The sequence below is a fragment of the Neofelis nebulosa genome, chromosome 3, assembly GCF_028018385.1.
Source record: "Neofelis nebulosa isolate mNeoNeb1 chromosome 3, mNeoNeb1.pri, whole genome shotgun sequence".
Classification (NCBI taxonomy): Eukaryota; Metazoa; Chordata; class Mammalia; order Carnivora; family Felidae; genus Neofelis; species Neofelis nebulosa.
Genome location: NC_080784.1, coordinates 157502210 through 157527095, shown reverse-complemented (window position 1 = coordinate 157527095; position 24886 = coordinate 157502210). Strand labels below are relative to the sequence as shown.

Below are 24886 nucleotides of genomic sequence, written 5' to 3'. Positions count from 1 at the left end.
GCAGCATGACTTGGGTGAAGTTATTTACCTTTTTCCTGTCTGGAGTGGGGGGGCACTTTCTATTGCCACGTATTTTTCAAAGCACTTCATACCTATTAACTTATTTAATAATCACAAGGACCCTCTATTATTGGCCCTGAGTTACAGACAAGTAAACTGAGGCCCAATATATCTACATTCAGAAACACTGTCTTTCTGATGTAAAATGTTACAGATGATCTAAAAGTTAGTATTTGAAACTTCTTAACAAACCTTTCTGGGGGTGGGGAACCTTCACACATCATCACGTGTATCTCATGTGGTTACTTTTTAACAAAAGCCTTCTAATGACACACACTTTGTCACACTCATAGGTTTGGGTAAATGATGAAAGAATAGTAGAAAGTCCGACAAATCTTTAATCACTGCTTTTAAGACACACACACATTTCTTTCATCTCTGCATAAAGTCAGTGCAGAGGTCAGCATTTCTCAGAAGTTACCCTGGGTCCAGCTGCTGGAGAAGAGCATAGGTCCATGTTAATGTCCCACGCCTTGTGATCAGGATGAAAGGGGCCATTCTAAGGCATCTACTGATTCCTTCCTCCAGCACCTTAGGTTACACCGCCTTACGCTTTATGAGATCTGGAAAACACATGGGCATAATGTCTTTATTAAGTTCAGAGAATAATAGAGGAGCCAGAAGGTGATTTAAAACCCAGAACATAGCATGTTAGGAACTCTGGTATTCATCTCAACTGCCAGATTCAAGAATCAGTGAAATGTCAAATCAAGCAGTGACATCTCTGCACTGAGTGAAAGTTGCCAAAAACACTTACTATATTGTATTCTCTACCTTGAGATAAAACATTAAATACATATGACATATGTAATACTTTGTGATATCTTGATTTCTGCATGATGCAAGAAAAAGTTCACTTTTTATTACCTATAAATAAAAATAAATACCTAGAATATATTGAATATCTTTCAAATATGCAATAATACTTACATAAAATATTGCTTTAGTAAACTATATATTGTGTATGTAATTCTATATTACTACAGTTGGGCCAGTATGGTTGTCTTTTAAAATTTAATCTTCATGAAACAGAAACTTATGTGTCTTATACACCACCGTATCCTCTAAAACAACTTTGTGCCAGGCATATACATTATATGACAATATTTATACATTTAATAAATACACATGACTGCATATTATTAACAGGCAAATGAGCTATAGAGAGGGTAAGTAATCTATTCAGGTTCACATGCCAGCATACATGTGTTTGAATTCAAGATAATTCCTAAAATAATCCAGTACTACCACCACTATAAAAAATGGGGAAACAAGGGGCGCCTGGGTGGCTCAGTCGGTTAAGTGGCCGACTTCGGCTCAGGTCATGATCTCATGGTCCGTGAGTTCGAGCCCTGCGTCGGGCTCTGTGCTCTCAGCTCAGAGCCTGGAGCCTGTTTCAGATTCTGTGTCTCCCTCTCTCTGCCCCTCACCCGTTCATGCTCTGTCTTTTTCTGTCTCAAAAATAAATAAACATTAAAAAAAATTTTTTTTTTTAAATGGGGAAACAAGTGACAGTGACAGCTAGTGCTCTGCAACTCACAGAAGTCCCTAGGTCTAACCCTGAAGTGTGCCACTAGGAAACATGTCAGCCACAAAATTTGAATCACTGTCAAGACCCATATCTCTCTCCACTTATATCATAGGTATTTTTGTCTCCAGCATGGACCATGACTCCATAAAGAACAGACTTCATGTCTTATTTGTATTTGTTACTATGGAGCTAGTATAGTGCCTTGTACATGGTAGAGATCCAGTAAAGTTCTGATGAATTGAATCAGAGAAGGACAATATGTCAGTGGCACAACTAATTTGTAGAATGGAATATTCTTTTTATTGGATATGGCAGAATGTAAGTATATACATATAAACATACGTAGGTACATACAGGCAGGCTGACCTAATCTACTATCAACATAGCGTCAAAGTCCAAACCAAAGGGCTATAAAGCAATGTTTCCTTCTAACTTTTTAGAGAGATAAAAGAATTTAAAATGAAACCAGATTATCCTGCTGTGTGTTAAAGCTGGCAGTGGTGGGCATGAATCTCAAAGTAGACATAGATGCTGTGTTGTAAAAGGGACATTGAAAGGCAAATAGCAAGGCAAAAGCCAACCAACTAAAATGTGGCACAGATAACAGAAACAGCCCAGACAGTGGTTAGCACTAATATAAATACACACCGGCACCTTCTATTAGACTTTCTTAATATCATTAACATGCATATGTGTGTATGTTAAACATGTGTGCATACAGGCGTGTGTGCATACATATACATAGCAACAGACAGATGGACAGAGAGGCTCATATTCAGAATTGGGGCTATCTGGCCAAGGATAACAAGACCTCCTGTGTAGATCTGGCATTCAGAAAGAAGGCTCCAATCTGGGAAAAAGACAGGCTGTAGAAAAAGTTTGACAAAATAAAGAAGTGCTCCATTCCTAAAGGACATGAGATATGAACACATGTTGTCAAGCACAAAAGAGTAAATCAGTTGTCCCAGCTACTCCAAGTTGCATACAAAGCAAGACAGAAATTATTAACTTAAATTGGAGAAAACAGGGCAGAACCAAATTTCATGCAAAACTGATGAAATGTTTAATTTTCCCGCGTCTCTTTCTGTCTCTTTCAGTCTCTTTCCTCATCTTTTTTCTTTTTTTCTTACCTCCAAAAAGAAAGGGAGGTCTCTTACAGATTAAGGTCACACATGAGAAAACCGTAACATCATCTAAACAATGACAACAGACAAGTAATGATGGGAACAATAATCATCCCAGACAATGAAGTCTAGGGAAACTATTGCTATTGTGCACAAAACCAAATGCTTATCTTTCAGGCATTCAAAGCAAAAGGGAAATATAATAGGATACATCACTCTCAATAGCTAATAAGGCAGAAAACCAAATTATCAGGAAAGAGATATTTCCCTAGCTCTGAAATCTGAGAAGAAGCATTGCATGGGTCTACACTGGGACTTCTTGGAATCACACAGATAGTATTGTAATAAGTTCTTTCAGGAGGACCAAAAAAAAAAAAAAAAGAAGAAGATATAAAGAAACTTTGGATAAGTAATGAATTCATAGAAGTAAGATAGAAAAAAATCAGCAATGCAAGTGAAGATGCGACATATAAGACTAAAGGAGACAGGCAGAAATAAATCATCACAAAAGGTAAAGAAGCACAAAGAATATAAAAGTAGTAGAATCATTTTCACAATTGACCTGGACATGACAAAATACGGATGTAAAAATGATATAAAATTCCATGGACCAGTATCTGTCACTGTAAATGTCTTCATTTTTCTTAGCAATGTATTCATTATTTTCATATAGGTCTCTCTGGCAGATCATTATGATTCAAAATTCTTATTTTAATGTAGTGGCTACTGAATTAAAATTTAAGCTACTTTATAAAAATTCATTATATTATCTTTCAATATCTTGCCTTAAAAGCATCCTCCATTCCTAAATGTCATATTACTTTGTAGAGCTGATCTTTTGTTCGTGTGAGAAAGAATGTAAGTTTTGGTATTAGACAGATTTAGGACTGAATTTCACCCTTTAACTTATTGGCTGTTTGACCTTGAGCGTATTAGTCAGCCTGGCCTTTTTTAATTTATCATATGAAGTATATAATTCCTATATCTCTAAGTTGTTGTTATTATTAAGTGATATCATGTATATAATGTCCCCAGCAAGTTTCCAGGCAAGTATTAGATAAGTAGATAATGGGTCCATCTTCTGCCCTACTCTGACAGGGTTGGGACCCCATATCTTAAGCAGGTAAACGAAGCAGATACATGTCAGGTAGCAAAAAAGAAACCTTCAAAGGAAAGAATTTCCTAAATATTTATATAATGAAAACAAGCTTAAGAAAATCACCCCATGTCCATAGTTGTTAAATCATTTCACATTCAACAGTTCATTCATTGAATATCTATTCAATATGAAAAGCATCATGCTGGGTGATATATGTACTAAAATAAACTGCTCATGCTTCCCCCAACAGTCTAATGGGGGACAGACATATATACCTAAATATTGACTGTTAGTCAAGTTCCAAGAAAAACAAATAAGACTGCTGCCTGTAGAACAAATGGGAAGTTTCACAGTAGTTCCAGAAAGGGTAAGAAAACCACCATGAAAGTTCCTCATCAGCTGTAAATTAGAATATTCTTCATATTATTAAATGTATGCAACACTGTAATGATTTTTGTCTCCCATGAAATAACATTTCCTCTCAAAAAGGTTTTAGTGGCCACATTTTATCCTAAGAAATTCATAAGTAACAAGATTCTTCAGTAAAAAATAAGCTATATTTTACCCCTGCAAGTTTAACTTCGGTTTTCCCAAATCAAATTGAAGGTCTGATCTCCCCTTTTCTAATAAATACAAATCAAATTTAGTCATTCTCTTATCCTTGCTCTACCACCTGAGACCCACCAATTTTCATGGAGTTTTTTTTTCTTTTTTTTTCATTAAAATGAATCTCTGTAATATGGCAACCACACTAGTTTAGTTTTATAAAATTATCTTAAGCATTTTCATGACTTATTTCGTTACTTAGAAGATATTTCAATATTATGGTTTATTTCAAGCTGGCAAGATATTTTCTTATAATTGTTTAAGGAAGTTTTTTTAAGTTCAAAAAAAATGTTCCTTATAGTATTTGTAATAACTTCCTGACAGAGCATAGAACTTTACAGAACACCAAGAACAGATACAGAGGAGTAATTCCTCTAGCTCACTCCCATGGTTCCCAAGAGTTGTATAAGGTTGGAGTCCTATGGTTAGTTCAAAGATTGTTTAGGCTCTTAAAGAATTATTCTTGAAGTTTTAAGTATTCAAGTGGAAATAACAGTACATTCTAGGTTAGGCCACACAAACCTATTTCACTAAGGGAATGGCAAACTAATGGAAAATCAAAATGATATTTTTAGCCACTTGTATATTCAGCAAATATTTATTGAACATTGCTATATGCCAGGCCCTGTTTTACTTGCTGGGGAAATATCAATTGGTAAAATAGACAAGAATCCTTGTCCTCCAAAAGCCTACCTTCTGATGGGGAAGCAGTTATAAACCCAGGGCCAAGTTATCCATTATACATGGGGCCTAATGCCCAGGATCCTTCTGGAGGCCCACAAAAATGTTTTTAATTGTAATTTCTTTTAAAACCAGAAAAAATGTGAATATTACAATAATGCATCCACCCTGGATCATATTTTTCTTTATATCAATGCAGCCATAAAATACAATTATAAATATTTTTTTTTAATGGAGGAAGAGGCCATTAAGGCAAAATTGCCTTGAGACCACAGAAGTCATACTGCAGATTGTAATAAACGCAATGAAGAAGTAAATTACATGGTATATTAGAAGGTGAGATGGGGCATCTGGGTGACTGTCAGTTGAGTGTCTTCAGCTCAGATCATGATCTCGCAGTTCCCGAGTTCAAGCCCCGCATCGGGCTCTGTACTGACAGCTGATTTGGAATCTGTGTCTGCTTAGGATTCTGTGTCTCCCTCTCTCTGTCCCTACTGCACTCGCACTCTGTCTCTCACTCTCTCTGTGTCAAAAATAAGTAAACATTTTTTTTAAAAAGGTGAGAAGTTCTATGGAGGGAAAAAATGGATGGGGATAGAGTGTGGGATAAGGTTGTTTGTAATTTTAAATAGAGTGTTAGAGAAAGCATCACCGAGAAGCAACATTTGTGCACAAATTAGTAGTAGGTTAGGTAAAGAGTGGTGCAGAGATCTCTAGGTGAAAAACATTCTAGGTAAACAGATAAGCAGATGCAAAGCCCTGAGATGGGGTGTGTCTGGCAAGTGAGGAAGCAACAAGGAGGCTACTATGGCTGCAGGAAAGTGATCTCTAGGAGAGGAGAGGAGTGGAAGATCAGGCCATTCAGGTTTCAGGGGACAGACTGTATAGTGCTTTGCAGGCCACTTCAGGTTTGCTCTGAGTGATATAGAGAGTAAGTGGAGGATTTGGGGCATTGCTGTTATGAGTTGAATGCTGATGTTCAAAAGTTATGCTGATGTTCTAGCTCCAGGTACCTGTGAATATGACCTTATTTGGAAATAGGGTCTTTGAAGATCTGATCAGATTAAGATGAGGTCATTAGGGTGGGCCCTAATTCAGTATGTCCAGCGTCCTTACAAGAAAAGGAAAAGACAGAGACCCAGGAAGAATGCCATGTGATGACAGAGGTTGAGTTTGGAGCAATGCAGCTGCAGACCGAAATGTGACAAGGATTGATGGCCACCATCAGAAGCTAGGTAGAGACAAGGAAAGATTTGATTCAGACACTCAGAAGGAGCATAGTTCTGCTGACATCTTGAGCTCCAACTTCTGGCAGAACTGTAAAACAACAAATTTCTGTTGTTTAAGCCACCCATTTTGTGGTACTTTTTTATAGTGACTCTAGGAACCATATAAGCATTTAGTTCTAACAGCATCTCTCCGGCTGAATGCTGAGAACAAACTATAGCGAGGTCAAGGGTAGGAATGAGAAGCCTATCTTAGGTCAAGTGTCCTGGGAAGCAGATTCTGAGACAGAGGATTGCAAATAAGAGATGTATCTAGGAGTGCTCTCAGGAAAAATACAGGGTGGGCATGAGGAGGTGGGGGGGAAGGGGCGGGGGAGAGGGACTTAGGAGGAAAAAGTGGAACAGCAGTAGAGCCCTCAGGCACTCCAGTGGGGATTCACTGAACCTGGGATGGTCCTTCAGAATCATCATGAAATAGGAAATAGGCCTATTATAAATACCCCTGTGAAGGTATTGAATACAGGTTGACCTCTGGGGAGGCAACAAAATCTTGAGTAAGACATCTCCCTTCAGCAGAGAGAGGGAAATACTTGAGGGACTCATTTGTGAGCAGCCTACATTCCTCCAGCTGTGCAAATGAATACTTTGGTCCTAGGGAGAAGGACAATGTAAGGTGTTTCATAGCATCCCTGAAAGAGGTTATTACATTATAGAGGAGAGAGTCAAACAGCATGGGAAAACATGGGAAGTAGAGTATACACATGGAATTCTATGTGTGCAAATAGCATAGTTGTGTGTGTGTGTGTGTGTGTGTGTGTCCTAAGAAGGATCTTCCATTTGAACAGCACTCTACATTTATAATATATTTAATTTGGTAGCCACAATAAACTTGTAGTGTAGGTAGAACAGATATTTTAAAAATTGCTTTGATGTTTATTTTTGAGAAAGACAGAGCATGAGCAGGGGAGGGGCAGAGCAAGAGAGGGAGAAACAGAATCTGAAGCTGGCTCCAGGCTCTGAGCTGTCAGCACAGAACCTGACGTGGGGCTCGTACTCACAAACTGTGAGATCATGACCTGAGCCGAACTCAGACACTTAACTGACTGAGCCACCCAAGAACCCTGGTAGGACAGATATTTTAATATACAAATTTTACTGATAGGGAAAATAAAGCCTAGAAATGTTAAGTGACTTTCCCAGTACAGAGTGAGTCAGTGGTAAGAACAAAACTGAAAATAAAGTCTTCTGAATTCACATCCTGAGCTCTTTGTACCATGTCATGTAGCCTAAATATCACTTCAATTATTTGGCAGTGATTGGGCTACACAATTCTCCATATTTTTTTTATTTCAGAACCACCGAAAGAGTATATGGCAAGAGCTGCATAGTTGCTTATAAACTTACATAGGTTTCTTCCTGGACCCAAAGCTAGAGTATATTTGCCAACCTCCTTTACAGTTGGGTGTCACCATGACTGAGTTCTTGTGAACAGAATCTGAGTGGATATGGTAAGGATCATGCAGGCCCATAAATAAAATGCTAAGAAACCTTCCCTCTTTTTGGTTACCTATAGTCTGTCCAGTACAACCTCAAAAGCTTTGTGTAAAAGGCTTATATATCACCCCCCCCACCGGGCTCCACTTTCCATGTTAGAGTCCTGACCCAGGATTATCCCAACCATTATAGAATCAGAAACACAGTATGCATACCTTAGTGTAAGATGTACAGTATAGATTTGGAATGTTATTCCATAACCTTTTATATAACTAATATATCTCATTACAATTTTTTTTCAACGTTTTATTTTTATTTTTGAGAGACAGAGACAGAGTGAGAGCAGGGGAGGAGCGGACAAAGAGGGCGGCACAGAATCTGAAAATAGGTTCCAGGCTCTGAGCTGTCAGCACAGAGCCCAATGCAGGGCTTGAACTCACAAACTGTGAGATCATGACTTGAGCTGAAGTTGGATACTTAACCGACTGAGCCACCCAGGTGTCCACTAATATATCTCATTTAAATCTAATATTAAATAATTTAAGGTAAGAATATACCAAGCTATTAGCATGTATACATTCAATCTCTTCACCATTTGTGAGAGAAATTGGAGGAAAGTTATTATTCTATTTTTCTAATTGTTAAATCCCTGAGAGAGAGAGCACGCTTGAAATAATATAAATAAATAAATAAATAAATAAATAAATAAATAAATAAATACTTCAGATTTATACCATTCCAACTTGAAAACACACCAGATGTGTTTCATCTGGAGGGAAAATTTGCTCATATAAAAAAAAAATCACAGGAAAGTAATCTGAATATTCAGGCTTAAGTCATGTGGTCATCTGTAACAAATCATGGAGAGAACTATTTACAGTATCCAATTTGGCTTTGATCATGTGCCTTCCCTCTGTAGGCTGGGTATCAAAATGGACAGATCATTACCAATATATAAAGTGAAGAGGAAAAGGACACCCCAAGGAAGAGATACACTATTTCCAGAAGTGTGAGGAGAGAAATGACCAGACAAAACCCACTGATAACTACTTTTGGCTTCATCAAAAAGAATGTAGTACAACACCACTAGGGCTATTTTCCAATTAAGTACAGAAATGCAGCTGGATATGAGGAAAGAAATAGAACCAGGGCCCAGAAAGCCATTCAAAATCTCTCTCTGCAGTTTATCTACATTCCTCTCTGTAAGTGTATTTTATCTTCTCTCTGCAACTTAGCCTTCTCATCGCTTTTGCTGGGTGGAAAAGCAAGTTTAACTGATGATAGAATAGTCTATATCTCTCCTCAAGAGTGAACCACCTCTGATTCTTGAATTAATATGGCAGGAAAAAAGGGTCACACCACAGTTTGGTCATTTACATGGCCAATTCAGAGAAAGAAACAATGACTCTCTCAACCCCAATTCCAATTTCCCTAGGTACAAGACTTGATTAGCTTGGTGATCAAGCAACTTACCTCCACCCTTCCATGATCCAATGAACTGTAGCTGAGGAGGGAGCATCTCATTGTGAAAACTTGCTTTTAGGATCTCTACCAATACAGGCAGAGGGGTAGTAAGATAAACTTGTCTAAATGGTATATTCTACTGACTGTTTAGCCTTGAGAAAGTTATTATACCATATACAGTATCGGAATCTTAGTATTATTATTAATAAAATGTGCCTAATATGTTGCGGTTTCTTGGTAGGATTAGACCCATCCCATAGCAGGTGATGATCATTACTTAAAATAAGTTATAGTCTAAAATTAATCGACTGAAAGAATTAGTCATATTTTATTTATTCTGAACAGAAAATGTTATCCCCTGGCTTGATCACTAATTAGATGATTTCCAAGCTCTAATACAATTCTTTAATGTTGATGATTTTTTTAAGTCGATCGAAATCATTAGCCCAGCAACAACAAAAAAATCAAATGTACTTTAAAAGCAAGAGATTTGCTAATGTTGTAAGGCTATTCCAAAGCATGCTATAGTATAAAATGATTTTGAAAGAGTTCAATTTGTTTTGAGCAATGGCTGCCTACCCTAGTCAAGGTGACTAATTTGAATTTGATGGCTCTCATTTAGATGTACAACTTCTATTAATATATAATCTTAATAGAATGATAGATATATTAATATTAATTGGACATAGTTTAATAGATATACCTTATGTATTTGATAGTATATATGATGTAACACTCACCTTGAATTATTTCATTCACCAAAAATTTACTGAATATCTACTATGGGCCAAGTACTCTATTGCCAAGTAGACAGCAGCCATTATTTTTCCTACCACGTCTCATTTTGCTTTTATAAGAAAAGAAGTGAGGTGTATGATTGAAGCAGATACCAGAAATGAGAAAATCATCTAACTGGGAGTCCTACAAAAATAATGTGACCAACATTCCCAGAAGAATAATGCAATATGTCTTCTATGAGTTCACCTTTCTGGAAAATCCAGTAGGCAATCTTAAGGGGAACCTAATTTCCTAGGTACCAACATAACACAGATTGCATGTTAGCACTATAACAACATGCACTTAGAAAAATCTCCCCTTGAGTACATCTTATCTGAGAATTTATATATAGGTGCAGAAGAAAAAAGAAGTTCTGATTAAGACTAACCATTTTAAAAATCTGACTGCATTCTTCAGGAAATTATTGCACAAAGTCAGGTTTAGGTAGCACGATATAGCAGCATATATGGCCGTGGATAGCTGCTGAGCTTCCTCCACCCTCAGGGATATATTGAGACCCTTTAGGTAGTATAGTCTGAAAAATCCTAGAGAATGATTTTGATTAGCCAAGCTTGGGTCGGCTGCCTTTACTGAATCAATCAACCATGGCCAATCGACAGGACCATATAGTATGGACAAAGTCACCTCGCGTGTAGGAACAATTCTTAGAGAAAGGGAAATAATTATGAGGTAGGTATCTACTCTTGGTGTCTACTATAGTCTTAAAGGAGAGGCAGAACCCAGCAGAGTGGCAATTTTTTACAAAGGAACAAAAAGTCTATTTCCTTCCTTTCGAGAACATGGCAGTCATTATTGATTATCTCTGGTTGACCATGATATTTTCAGTTACAAAGTACAAGCATATTTGTCTTCTTAAGAAGGAGGCCTTAAGAAAACAGTGTTTGGTTTTTGAATATCTTCATATTTCTAGAATCTAGAATCTAGACACTATGATGTGCTTCTTTTAAGACAACTGTGTTTGTATATGTGCTGAGTACTTCTGTAAGAGCCAGTGTTCTATTACTAACATTTACAGTATATGGCTGAAAATATTTGGTGTTGAACCTAATTTGCAGCCATGAAAGGTAATTTAATTGTTGGATATAAGGGAAGGCAATGGGGAAAGTTACAAGGAGAAGAAGAAGAAGAAGAAGGAGAAGGAGAGGAGGAGGAGGAGGGGAAGGGGTAAGAAGAAGGAGAAGGAGGAGGAGGAGGGGAAGGAGTAAGAAGGAGAAGGAGAAGGAGAAGAAGGAGGAGGAGGAGGAAGGGGAGAAGAAATAGAAGGAGGAGGAGGAGGAGGAGGAGGAGGAGGAGGAGGAGGAGAAGGAAAGAAACAGAAGAAACATCATGTTGTTTCTTTCACAGTCCTCCAAAACTGACATGCATGTATGCAAACATTAGCGAAACTATGTCACAGAGTTCTAAGGAGACTCTTTCATTGGGAAGAAAAAAAAAAAAAAAAAAGGATTTGGAAAAGTTTAGGATTAGTTAGGAGAAGCTGTTTTAAAAAAATATCTAGAGGTACCTGGGTGGCTCAGTCAGTTAAGCATCAGACTCTTGGTTTCAGTTCAGGTCATGGTCTCATGGTTTGTGAATACCAGCCCCCATCTGACTCTGTGATGACAACGTAGAGCCTGTTTGGGATTCTCTCTCTCTCTCTCTCTCTCTCTCTCTCTGCCTCTCTTTCTGCCCCTCCCTCCTCTCTTTCAAAATAAATAAATGAACTTAAAAGAGTTTAAAAATATCTACATCTAGATTTACCTTATCTATATGTATAGATAAGCTTCCAGGTCTTGAAGAATGTAGAATACACAGATCCTCTTATGGGTTGAAAAAGAATAAGGGTAAATTGCTTGAGGCAGGAGAGAAAAGAAGATACCAAATTAGCAGGTCGATATAATCTGGGTAAGATTTTACAGTCTTTTAAATGGTCCTTTGATGTATATTCCAGGGAACAGAGAGCATCACCAGGCACTTCTTAGACTTAAGCTATCCCTTAGGGCAATCAAATAGGTTGATAGCCCATATATTCTAAATTAAAGTCAATATTCTAGTGAACCCAAGGCCTCCTAGAATTCTCATCATGCCATGGCATACTAGGAATCTGAGTACTATGATTTGCTACCTGCTTTGCAGATGTAATTTAATCCTGATTACCTGGATTTGTCAGTGTGTCTGGGCCCAGTAGCATTTACAATATTAACTGTCCACTGATATTCGATCAGCTATTAGAGAGTATTTTTCTTGATGGCAGAAGCTCAGTAATTTCAAATTTTGTGAACATTTATATCAAGTTGAACCAAAAGGTCACTTCATGTGAAGGGGACATTGTCTAGTGTCTGCATTAGCCATTCAGTCAGTTACTGAAAACCTAATGTATGCAAAGCTCTGTTCAGGGTGGTGCACACGGATAAGTTATAGTCTGAGGAAAAAATAAATATGAAAAAATCTGATTTTGAGTTGGGCACATGATTGCCTGAAGTAGTCAATGTTTTCCATTAGCCTTGTAGCTAGCTAAGTGTTACCATCTCAGCATTTCTGAGGATGAAATGAAGAGAATGGTGTGTGCAGCTCTAGGAAAACGTCACGGGTTTGAGTACACCTTTATCTTCCTCCTTTTCTTCTTTGCTTTTGCAATGGAGGCATGATTGCTAGAACTGAAACTGGGAATAAAGGTCATAGGTGGCCACACAAGAAGATAAAGAAGGCATCTACACCCAGGATGTTTTGGGGGGCCATAATAACTCTGGATCACCAACTGATAGACTTTTCACTTGAAAAAGTAATAACCTTCTATCTTGTTTAGGTTGCTGTTATTTTGTGTTTCTGTTGCTTGCAGCAAAAATGAATCCTAACTAAAATAGAATGTATGGGTCATTAAAAAAAATTTTTTTTTTTTTGCTTTAACCAACATTTTTCCCACTAACTAAATACCAATCCAATCAGATAAGAGGGCTTTTACTGAGCATGAAAAAACAAGATCTCTCTGAATACATACATACCTCACATACTCACTCCCCTTACATAACAATTATGACTGAGATGTATATCATTGTAAAAAATCCTTGTCCATACCTCTGTTTATTTCTGTAGAAGTTGTATCTGTAAATAGAAACATTGGATTAATGACATCCATATTTTATAAGTCAGTTGACATACATTTTCAAATTTCTTTCCAGAAAAATGTGTCAGTGTATGTTGTTAGCATAGGGGCATGCCTGTCTCAACACACTTTTTTTTAGAGTTTAGAGTAGGCCCCTGTTACTTTTCACCTAATTTCCTGGGCAAACCATGAAACCTGGTAGATCTTGTAATTGCGTAAATTTTTATGTATGGAATTGTTTGTATAGGCAAAGCATCCTTCTCTACATTTATTGGTTATTTATTTGTGTTTACCTATTCTGTGAACAGATTATCTATGTTCTTTTCTTCACGTTCACCCTGTTGGGGATCTTAGTGTATTTATTAATTTGAAAGAATCCTTTGGTCAGCGAGTTTTACTAGTTATTAAAACATGTTCATATTGGTTATCCTATTTCATTGGATATTCAGCTTTTTAAATTTAGGAGAGTTCTTTTAGACATGGTAAATATTGACTTTTTTCAACTTTAATAGAGCTAAAGTCAACTGTGCCATCATATTCAAAACCCACTCTAGCACACAGCACTACCATGTATAATAGTTATCTTTGCTCAGTCATCATCTTGGATACTATCTTGTCCCTGAGAAAATGTTAAATATAGTTGTGTAGCAAATAAGGCACAGAATTTACTAGATTTTATTTTTCTAGAAGGTTCACCATAGAAAGATATTGGCAAGAGTCATGGATTTCTTGGCAATGGAGTAGGATGCTTTGTGTCTTAAATATAGAAGACTATGCTTATCAGATTGAAGAGGATTTGGAAGCATGAAGTTTGAGCCTAACACACAGGTAGCTGCTATAAAAGCTGCTACATTGACATTTGATTAAATTGTATAAATAATTAACCTATTCTCTTCCTTTCCATGCTTTTCTTTAACTTATTTTTTACTCACTTCCCCCCCCCTTTTTTGGTTCTTTCTTCCTCGTTTTGTTTTTTTTTTTTTTGTCTATAACTTTATTTGTGATCAATTCTTTGGTGAATACTTTCAATTACTTATTTGACTTAATATGCTTACTTTTCAGTTACTATGTTTCATATTTAATAACTTAATATAGTTTTCAGTTAATATATTTTATTTCTTGAAATATTAATTTCCATTTGAAATTTAATTTCTCTCTCATATACCTCCGAAACTGTCAAGATGTGATAAGATTGATTCTAAAAATTGGTCTATAGGTACCGTTTACTTATATTTCTGCTGCTACCATTAATAACATTTAATACCTATACCATACCTTTCATTCCCATTTTATTATTTTATTGCTTTTCCACATATATCCATTTAGGAGATGAATTGGGTACTTTCCATTTTGCCTCCTTTACAAATAAGAGCCTCTTGTCACAACTGGCTAGAGCCTACTATTTCCAAAATTATTTAAGTAACAAGTGACTTCAGATGTCAGTTTATATTTTCTTTATGTAATCGGGGGAGTTCATGGATGCCTTATTTTAGGCAAATTCAAGTAGCCTAATTTAAGTGTGTGAACATCTCAGTCAGAATCCAGCAATATCATGAAAGCCCTCTCCCATTTTTTTAAAGGAATTACAATGCAAAGTACTGTGGATACATAGTAATCTAAGGTTATACAGATGATTAAAATTTGGAATTTGCATTTAAGGAAGATCCAATAATCTGAGGAGGCATACAGACAAGCTACTCGTTATTTAAAAGAATAAGAAGAAAAAAAAAAACCAGAATGAAATGGGTGTTATCCTAGATATACCACCAAAGTGCTATGGGAATATAAGAAAAGGGGTGATTATTTTGATAGGGGTTGGTAAGAAAAGGTTTTTTGGAGCATTTGGCACTGGAATTGAGCTTCGAAGAACCCATGAGATTTTGATAGTCACTTGTATTGGGTTTGGTCTGTTAATGCTAATGAGGTTTTGGGTTCTTCAGATGTACTGTGGTTGATTATACCTCCAAAGAGCTCTGGACGGGCATTAGACCCTTCTGAATATATACATTCAAATACAATTTGGATATAATGTGCTTGTTGAATGCATATAATAAATCTTACTTTCTCTCATAATTGTAACTCGAATTTACTGGTACAGAAAATAACACCTTAGTCTTTTTAGATCATGAAATTTTAGAGGAGGAAAAGACCTTATAAATTACCCGCTTAACCTTCTATCTTATTTATAAAGAAAGCACAAAGGGGCTCAGTAATTGACCAAGGTCACTCAGTTAACTTGAGAAGGCTTTCCCCACCATCAGAAGGCATTGCTTTGCAATCGGCACCTTTCTATATCCATTATGGCAATTTTTACTGACATTGTGAAATAAAATCATGAAATCCCCACGTCCGATTATCAGAGGATACTTTAAAGTCTGCAATGAACTTGCACGTTGAGGTAAGTTTGAAGAAACATAAAATGGACCAAAGGCAGAAAACGCACCGAGACTAGGTACCTGCATAATGAAAATATGAAATAATCTGCACCTAGAAAAGGAGAAGCTGGCAGGACTTTCATTCTGACGTTTACTCACCTGGGGTGGAGTGGAGGAAAAGAAGAGGGGCGAGAGTGCGAGAGGGGAGGGACAGAGACAGAAAGAGAGGCAGAGAGAGAGGGGCTGAGGTAGAAGCGTGCCTCAAAGCCGGGAGGAGATGTACCCTTTGTTTGACAAACCCTGAAAGGGAAGCCTCTTGTAGCAGCCCTCTCATTCCCACCTCCAAGCGTTTGCCGAGCTGCTAGGTGGAGTCCGCGCGGCGGAGCCCGAGCGCACTCCAGATCCGGGTTTTACCTGCCACCCCCTTCCCCCCGCGCGAGCCCCCTCCCCAGCTCTCGGCGCTCTTGGCGCTCGCCAGCCCGCGGCTCATTCTGGCCTCGGCTCGGGCCCCGGCTGCGTCCGCCGCGCGCAGGCTGCACGGCCCCGGCGCGCCCGCGCTCCGACCCGCTCTCGGCGCGTCGCCGGGTCTCCTGCTCGCCCGGCACCGCTCGCCCCAGTTCCCGGGAGCGGGGATGCAGATGCTGCCGCTGGTCCGGGTGGGCGCCGCCGCTGCCGCTGCTGGTTTTCCCCGGACTGCTCGTTGCCTCCGCTCCGACAGCTGCCGCTGCCGCCGCCTGTGACTCGCCCCCTCCCCTTTCTTTCTTCTCTCTTTTTTTTTTTTTTTTGCCTCCGTCCTCTTTCTCCGGGTGTGCGCGCGCGCGGATTGCACGGTTTGCTTTGGCAGGAGCTCGCTCGTGTGTGCGCGTGTGTGAGTGTGCGTGTGTGGAGAGCGCCAGAGCCTTGCTCGCTCTCGGAGAGTCGAAGAAGAGAAAGAACCGAAGAGGCGGCGGCGGCGGCGGCGCGGAGCTCGGGGCCGCGCGATGAAGCTCCCACATGCCCGCAGCTGCCCGGCCCGGCCGGCGAGCTAATCTGCCACCCCCCGGGCTCCGGGCTCCGCGACCCCCGGGACGCAGCCCTCGGCAGCCGGGCGCCCGCTCCGCCCGCGCGCCCCCACCGTGCACTCGGGAAGGAGTTTGCGTGGCCCTCGCTCCGGCTCTCGGCGCAGGTTGCGGGCGCCAGAGGAGACCCTCCGCGGGGAGAAAACCTCGGGAGAAGGAGGAGGGTTTGGCGGAGAAGAAGCCACCCCTGGCTGTCGCGGCTCCCCCTACCTATTCCACTGCTCCCTTTCCCAAGCGGAAAGGGGAGGACGAGGAAGAAGAAGAAAAAGAAAGAGAAGGGGGGTGGGGTGGGAGAACTGGATATAAAGATCGGCTGGGGGGATGGTGGAAGATTTTTGGTCTCTCCAGCAGCGTCTTTTCTTGAGCGGCGGCGGCAGCAGCAGCGGCAGCGGCGGCAGCAGCAGCGGGAGGAGAAGCAGCCCCAGCTATGACTGCCGCATGTTAATAGCTGCCGCTTGGGTCTCTCGGCCGCTGCTGGAGACGGAGCCCGACTCCGAAGTTGTGCAACTGTGGACTGGGAGAGACATTTGAACCTTGCTCTCTCTTTGCTCCGTTTTTACCCCCTCGGTGTGTTTGAAGCGAGACAACGTACAGGAAGACAAATCTTTGGTTCTTTTTCTCCCCCTTCCCCTTTCTCCGTGGCTGTGTAGCAGAAGCAAGGGGGAAGGAGAGACTTTTTGTTGTTGTTTCTTTGGCTGGGGTCTCCACCCTCCTGCTGCTTTCTCTGCGCTGTGGTTATTCCTTGCGGCGTGTGGTGGGGGTGTCTTCTCCGGGGCCGGCCGGTCTTTTGCCCCGGGCTCCATGGCTGGATTGTGGAAACTGCACTCGGCTGCAGGTTGTTGAGCAACTGATGGGACGATCTCAGGGACCGGCGGTTACGAAAGGTAATTTATTCTTCTCACTCTTCCTAATAGTGGTGGCCCTGGCCCGGCGCAGGCGGCGGCGTCCGCGGGGCGGGCAACCGAGGGGGTGCGGGATTCACGCACACTCACCCACCCACTCACACAGTCGCCCTCACACACTCGCCCGCACGCACACTCATCCGATCGTGATGCGGGGCGGGAAAGGGAGCCTCCTGGCTGGTGGGCGCTGGGGTTTGGCACGGGTTCGAGTTCTTCCAGCAACTGGGCGATTTGGCGGAGGAGAGGGATGAAGGGGAGAGCAGACCCGGCGCATTCGCAGTCCGACACGCTGCGAGTAGGAACTGGAATTTCCACCCCGGGAATTCTCCCTCCACTCTCACCCCAGTGTCATCCCTTGGTAGGGGCTGAAAGCAGACCAGAGGGCGCCTTCTCTCCGCTGACCCAGAGCTGGTGCCGCTGGAGGCGGGAGCGGGCTGGAGAGCAGACAGGGACCGGGTGAGAGCTGCGCTCTGGGGTGATGGGGACTGAGGGGCGGCGAGCTCACCGCGATCCTTCCTAGATGCCCGTCTGGAGCATCCATGGTGGCCGCGGTTGCCCAGGTCGCGCCCCTGAGTGGCAGAGCTGCGCTGCCTTTCCGTACCCCGCCCGTGGTGTCCCCTTCACGGCAGTTTGGTTTAGAGCTGCTTGCCCAGGCTTTGTTAGGAGGTTTTGGTTGGAAAACGCTGCTACTTTCGTGGGTGGCCCGGGGCGGCGCGGTGTTGGGAGTGGGCACGGGGCGGGGGACGGCGTTGCACGAATCGGGGCACCGGGGATGCCAGGGCGGGGTGGAAAGAGCACTGGTGTCCGCGGTCGGCTGGGTTACAGGTAGGAGGGCGGGCGACCCGGAGCCTCCAGCGGGAGAAGGGGACGCTCCGGCTCTGGGGAACGTAGGTGCCTCCGCGCCCCCGCTACTGGTCCCCCGCCGGAGCTCAAGGGCTGAGCGTGCCAGGCCCCCACTTATAGGTGGGTGTGTGTTCCAGGGGTGGGGGCGACCTCTGCTACCAGGGTCAGTTGGCGGTGGGGTCGGCGTGTGCGTGACAGTGTGCGCGCGTTCCTGCGCGCTCTGGGGATGGCCGGAGGTATTTGTGGGGATGGCAGAGCCGATGCTAGTTGAGCTGATCTTGCTTATCGAAATCGCCTGGGATCCGCTTAACTCGAAAATCTGGTTTGAGGAGGCCGCGAGGCCCCACAGGGGTTGCGAGGAAGCCACACGGTGTCCCCTCTGCCCCCGTGAGGAGCACCTCCGCGAGATGCGTGGCGCGCGTGAGTCTCTGGTGCAGCGCTCTACGCACCCCAGATTGGCCCTGATGAGGACCAAGGGATAGAATAGTCATCTCCGGGGCACATTCACATAGCCGAGTCAAGCCAGCACAACCCTAGTTCCTGTAATTCTCTGATCACTTCCCTCAGTCTGATAGAAACCCACGCTGCTTTATTTACGGCCAGAGATATCCCAGAAATTGGGCGAACTGGAGGTGTGTGAGCCACCTCTGGGTGTCTCCTCCCTGTGCCTGTGTGTGACCCTGCCTGCGGTAGTTGGGGCACATTGTAAACAACCGTGTAAGCACCCCTGCCACAGTCTCCTTTACAGGCGAACCTGCTGGTGTCTGTTGTGTTTACTTTCCTGGGTGGATTACTCATTAGGAAGTATAAGCCTTCTTGCACCTCTGATTTTACATCCTTCCAGCCAGCTGCTGGGGAAATGAGGAGACGCATAGACTCTGGCAGGAAGGAAAAACTGCCTTCTGGGTTTTGCTCTGAAGTAAATAGGCGGTCTGCTAATTTAGTGTCATATGGGCTATCAACACTAGTTAAAGAATGGCGTTGTAGAATCTACAAAGGCACACTTTAGTAATTTTTCACTTGCAGAATGCTCTTCATTTCCCTGTGAGATTAAACAGAATTTAGCTAGATTTCCCTGGTTTGTTTTTCAGTCTGTAATGGTACCAAATGACCCGGAGTTCTGGCGCCCAAGTTGTCTGTTCGTGGATTACAGACAGAATTGTCAGTTCTTTTATAGCATCACCAAGAGGTTTCCAGATAATTTGTGTAGGAGCTAAAAGGATATTTGTGTTGAAATATCTCTCAGCTTTGTTTCCCTCTTTTTTTTTTTTTTTTGTCACCAAAGCAAGGGTTAAAAATGTACAAAGATGAATGGTTTTTAAAAAGTTAAAAAGCTAACCTGCTTTTCAGTTTCAGTAATGAAAAGCTACTAAATTCCTTAGTTGTGGATCAGCTCCGACTGCTTTGGTGTTTGGTACAAATGACTGTGTTCTATTTTGTTTTTAAAAGTATAGCACTGTAAGCATGTAAAAAGGTACTTATTTTCCAGGTACTCTAATTCTTTCTTTCTCCTTCCTTCCTTCCTTCCTTCCTTCCTTCCTTCCTTCCTTCCTTCCTTCCTTCCTTCCTTCCTTCCTTCCTTTCTCTCTCTCTTTCTTTCTTTCTTTCTTTCTTTCTTTCTTTCTTTCTTTCTTTCTTTTTCTTTCTTTCTTTTGATCTTGACTTCTTGAAAAAGCTTAGGCTTTTGCAAAAAAGAAAAAAAAAAGGAATAAAGAATCACTGATGCCTGATTCTGATTAAGTTCTGTTTTTATGCACGATTGCTAGTGGCCGTCATATTCATAGAAAACTTAGAGAATTGTGATTTAATTTATGAGGCTCTAGCTTCATACATTTGTTTGATTTCTAGGGGATATGTGTTAAAGTCTTTACACTTGTAAATATTTCTGAAGATTAAGGGACACTTGTCCTGTCATTTCAGAAGATCTAATCGTAATGATTCCCAGCCCTTACACTAGAAGATTTGATCAGATCTGTTCTTTGTTTCCTAGCAGCCTGCTTTTGCTAGCAGTCATACATTCCACAGGTCCTGATGTCATTAGAACCTAGTCTGTCAGTGTATTGTGCTGTCTTTAGCTGAAGGTGAATGTGTCAAAGTGGTGGAAGGCCATTCCATAGCACTTTCATGTCACTAAATATTCAATAATCTGCTCCATTGGTGTGTATGGTGGCCTAGACTATTTCTATACACTTGGGTGGGAGGAAAGATCAGTATAAAGGTTTATGTGAACTATTTAAATATTTTAGTTTGACCTGTTAGGCTGTATCAGGCATCCCTGGCCTGAAGAGTGATAAACCAGCATGTGATTTGCCTGATGGGTAAATGCTTTTGATGTCTCATTTTAAGTGGCTTGGTGTGATTATCCTTCAGAGTGAGAGCTCTCCTCAAAAACATGAATGGAAGGTTTTCTTAATGATCTTCTTACAGTTTGGAGATTTAAATATTCCTTTCCACAGGGAATAATAGCAAGTGTGAGACATACTGGCTCCAGCTACTGTGGCTGGCATTGTTTCTAGTAATTAAGAAAGGCAAATTTTTTATGGTGTTGATTTGTCTTTGATTCTTTGGTGAGCTGTATGTAGCCTAGGAAATCCGAAGTAGGAGATTTAAACATGTTATAAAAGCAAAAAGGTTGAAGTTAGTCAAATAATACAATGCTAAACTGAATTGTTCTTCAGATTTCATTTGGACCACTTTACCTGCTGCTTGAAACTCTCCCTGAAAAGGGTTGCCAAGCAAGAGTGACAGTGACTGTTAGAAGGGGGGCATTTTTGCCCAGAAATCAGTAAGGAAAACTTAATTGATTTTTGTATTTAGGAACAAAGAGCAATTTTTGAGAAATGTGCAGCCTTAATTTAGCATGGTATGGATGGCTAGAGCAGTTGGAATTAGAGGGAGGTGATCTTAAGTTTTGCAAATGGCTGTTTTCCCTTGGATTTCTTAGATTTGCATTACATTCAAATATGAATTTGCTCACATAGGGAGAAACCCTGAAGACAGAGGCTGTATTGTAATTTAGCTTTTGTTTACATTGAAGGACATATTTACACTTAGATTATTATTGCATTTATGTCCTTTCTTTAATGCAAATGAATTTCTTTATAGAAAGTCTATTTTATAATAAAATATAAAGTAGAACATTCAAATGCAAGTAAGGTCCTCCTGACATTTCCCCGTTGTTGTCTCCATTTGTGTGTGTGTGTGTGTGTGTGTTGTTGTTGTCGTTGTTGTTGTTGATCAATGGGGAGAGAAATCCAGATTTTTCATTCATTGTGATTTTGGTATTGCTGCTTATTGGCCAGTTTGAAAAAGTGGTGTGAGCATGCCTCTAGATAGCGTTTATGAGTCCTAAGATGTGCATATATCCCTTCAAAACTCTTTAATGTCATGCTGACTATCTGTGTGGCCCTATAAAATTAATTCAACTGCATAAGTGGCCATTATAACTTTTTTCTTAGAATTATGAAGTGTGCTCATGCAGTAACAAATACATTAAAAATTAGCCATCTACCCAGAATTAATTGTGATTCTCCATTTGTTTTAGGGCACGGGTGGAAGAAGGAGAGTTCTTTCTACATTTGATCATAGAAGATTCTGTAGATCCTAATAATTTATGTCTTGCTTATGTCTTACTGACATTTAAAACAAGAATTTAGTTCTAGTATTAATGAATTTCTTTATCAGAGTGATTGTATGTACACATTTGAAGAAGTTACCATTTGGTCCATATTACTGAAGAATCTAAATGGAATAATATTGGTGGTAATTCTGTTTTTTGTGAAACTTATCTCAGAGATGGAAAATTAAATCCCCCAACTGAATATTTCTTTCTGGTAAAACTTGTGGGTCAGTTATTTTGTAGAGCAGGTTCAGGAAAAGCTCTCTTCAGAGTATGTAAAAAGAAATGGAAAAAGAAAACATTTTTGTAACAATGCTATGATGTTATTTGCCTTTACTCTTATACTTTTTTTTTTTGAGAGAGAGAGAGAGAGAGAGAGAGAGAGAGGTGGGAGAGAGGAAGATGGAGAGAGAGAGAGAGTCTTAAGTAGGCTCCATGCTCAGCACAGAGCCCCATGTGGGGCTCAGTCTCACAAACATGAGATGATGACCTGAGCCAAAATCAAGAGTTGGAGGCTTAACGGACTGAGCCACCCAGGCGCCCCTTACTCTCATACTTTTACAAGTGTACCATGGAGTTTTCCAGAAGGCACATGATCTGTGATGACATCGTTGCTCTGATAGCATATGTCATGTGTGCTTGTGTATTCTTATGTTTTAAATTTTTCTCAGTTTACCTATTAGTACATAAATATTGATAGCTATAATCAACACAATCAAGTTGCTTTAGGTCATCAGTTTTTAAGCATGTGAAAAGGCCCTGGGACTGGAAGGTCTAAGAACCACTGGTGTTGGCTTTTGCAAGATCTGTCTCCTTGTCCTTACAAGTGTCTCTTCATCTGACCATATAAGGAGTCATCTAGGATAAGAAAAAATAAGTAGACTGTTCAAACTTTAAAAAGACACAAGTAGGTTGGATGTTTTATTATTTGACATTTTCAGTATTCTCTTTCCAGTGTAGAAAGATTGTTTCTCATTTTTTGGTTCCCAGTTACTGAAATAGAAATTTTAAAGATGCAGGTCTCCAGCCTGATTTGCTGACAGTAGCAGAAGAGTTACTGGGAATACTTAAAATCTGGGCCCTGGGTCTGGATATTCTGATATCTGGAGAGACAGAATGGTGTGGTGGTGAAGAGAAGGGACTCTGTGGTGTCTTTGCCTAGGTTTGATAACTTACTTGGCTTTGGGTCAGATACTGGATCTCTCTATGCCTCAATTTCCTGATATGTTTTTTAATGTTTACTTTGAGAGAGAGTGCAAGAGCATCTGAGTGGGAGGGGCAGAGAGAGAGAGAGAGAGAGAGAGAGAGAGAGAGAGAGAGAGAGAGAATCCCAAGCAAGTTCTGCACCATTAGTGCAGAGCCCAGTGTGGGGTTCAGTCTTATGAACCCTGGTATCATCACCTGAGCAGAGATCAAAAGCCGGACGCTTAGCCAACTGAGCCACCCAAGTGCCCCGTTTTCTGATATGTTTTAATTGGTCATAACAGTTGTTCCTGATTCATTGCTTGTTGTGAAGATTTAAAGGGAAAATATATGCAAAGTGCTTAAAAGAGTTCCAGGCACATAATAATGGAGATGCAACTATATGCTGCTGTCATTATTACTATATTTGCTGAGTCTCAGAAGGGTCCCAGAAAACTTTAATCAACTCCCCATGTGATTCAGATATGCAGTTATGTTTCACCTCATTGCTTTAGAGTATGTCTGTTAAGTGCTCTTAAATTTGAAAATTTCATATAAAACATAATCTTGGCTTTATTTTACCCTCCCACTTTAAAAGTCATGAAAAGTTCTGTTTTTGTTTGTGTGGTTTTTTTTTTTGTTTTTTGTTTTTTTTTTACTTATAGTAAGAACTAATAAAACACCTTTCTTGGCTTAGGCTAAGTTTGAAGTTGGGTAGAGAATGAATACCCAATTAAAACTAGATTTCAAAGACCCTAATTGAATATTTATGTATCTTGGGAATTATTAGGGAGGAAATCACTTTTCTGAAGTGATATCAAGACGACTCACTGCACTTTTAGTCTGTTAATCACTATCCAAGCATCACAACAGGCCATTTTCAGTGAAAACGATTTTTGGGGTAATTATCTAATGTAACTCAGTTTGTTTGTGAATGGTAATATGCCCAATGAGTAAGGGAGGCTCCACATAGAGATTAGTTTTACTAGATGCTAAAGTTTGACTGGTGAACTGTAATACTTTTGAATGACACATCGACATCTATGCAAAAGCTTTAGAGATCTATTATTTATAAATTAAGTACATTTGGGGGGAATATATTCCGTGGCTGGTTTAATTTCTGACCTAGGCCTGCCACTATGAAATTAGTGTTACAGTACTTGTCTTTTCCACTTTGGTTAATGCTGACAAGTGTTGTAGAAACTAAGTTATATTCCTTAGATGGGCATAGCTGGGCACTGTCCCTAATTATGAACTTCTCAGAAATGGCCTTTGGAATGAGAGGCACTTGAATACAATCCCCTTTCCACAATTTTCTAGCTCTATCATCTCTATCTGTAAAATACAGGTAATAAAAGCTACATTGCTGATCTGGGGAGGGGAATAGGAAGTAAACAGAAAAATACCTGACAGTATGAGCACTTAATGAATGGTACCTGATACTGTTAGTTACAGTATTATTAGAAATGTCCTTAAGTGCCATTAGTAAGAAAATTTAGCTAAATCAGATAACATTTTTTTTAATTGAAGCGTTCTCGATGAACTATGAAAATCAATAGCATTTTCTTAAGCAGTTGAGAAAGGTTTCAGGGATCTTCTTGGCTTTCCCATGTTCTTTCCTTCTCTCCTTTCTTAACCTTTTGTTCAGTACCTATTTTTTAGTTTTTCCTCCTAATCTTAAAATGTTATGCTCTGCTACTAATTCCCCACCAAAAATCATATAATCCTGATAGGAAAATATT

At 40.5% G+C, this 24886-nt stretch overlaps 1 protein-coding gene and 1 long non-coding RNA gene across 34 annotated transcripts in view; one reads left to right on the top strand and one right to left on the bottom strand.

Annotated features, from left to right (window-relative positions):
- Positions 1 to 380: 380 nt before the first annotated feature.
- LOC131507535 (uncharacterized) lies at positions 381 to 14087 on the bottom strand. The gene is made up of 3 exons (XR_009259550.1): positions 13138 to 14087; positions 11824 to 11914; positions 381 to 623 (listed from the first exon to the last, which is right to left on the bottom strand). It is a non-coding gene; the product is annotated as an uncharacterized LOC131507535 (long non-coding RNA).
- Positions 14088 to 17039: 2952 nt separating this feature from the next.
- ADGRL3 (adhesion G protein-coupled receptor L3) overlaps positions 17040 to 24886 on the top strand; it is an 829205-nt gene continuing 821358 nt past the window's right edge. For 12 of the 33 annotated variants that reach the window (XM_058722447.1, XM_058722445.1, XM_058722444.1 and 9 more), the window contains exon 1: positions 17044 to 17482. The gene's annotated coding sequence lies outside the window, so the exon portion shown is untranslated. Of the gene's footprint in view, positions 17483 to 17647; positions 17957 to 24886 lie in introns of those variants that run through there. The other 21 variants (XM_058722441.1, XM_058722432.1, XM_058722430.1 and 18 more) reach the window with 4 other exon arrangements.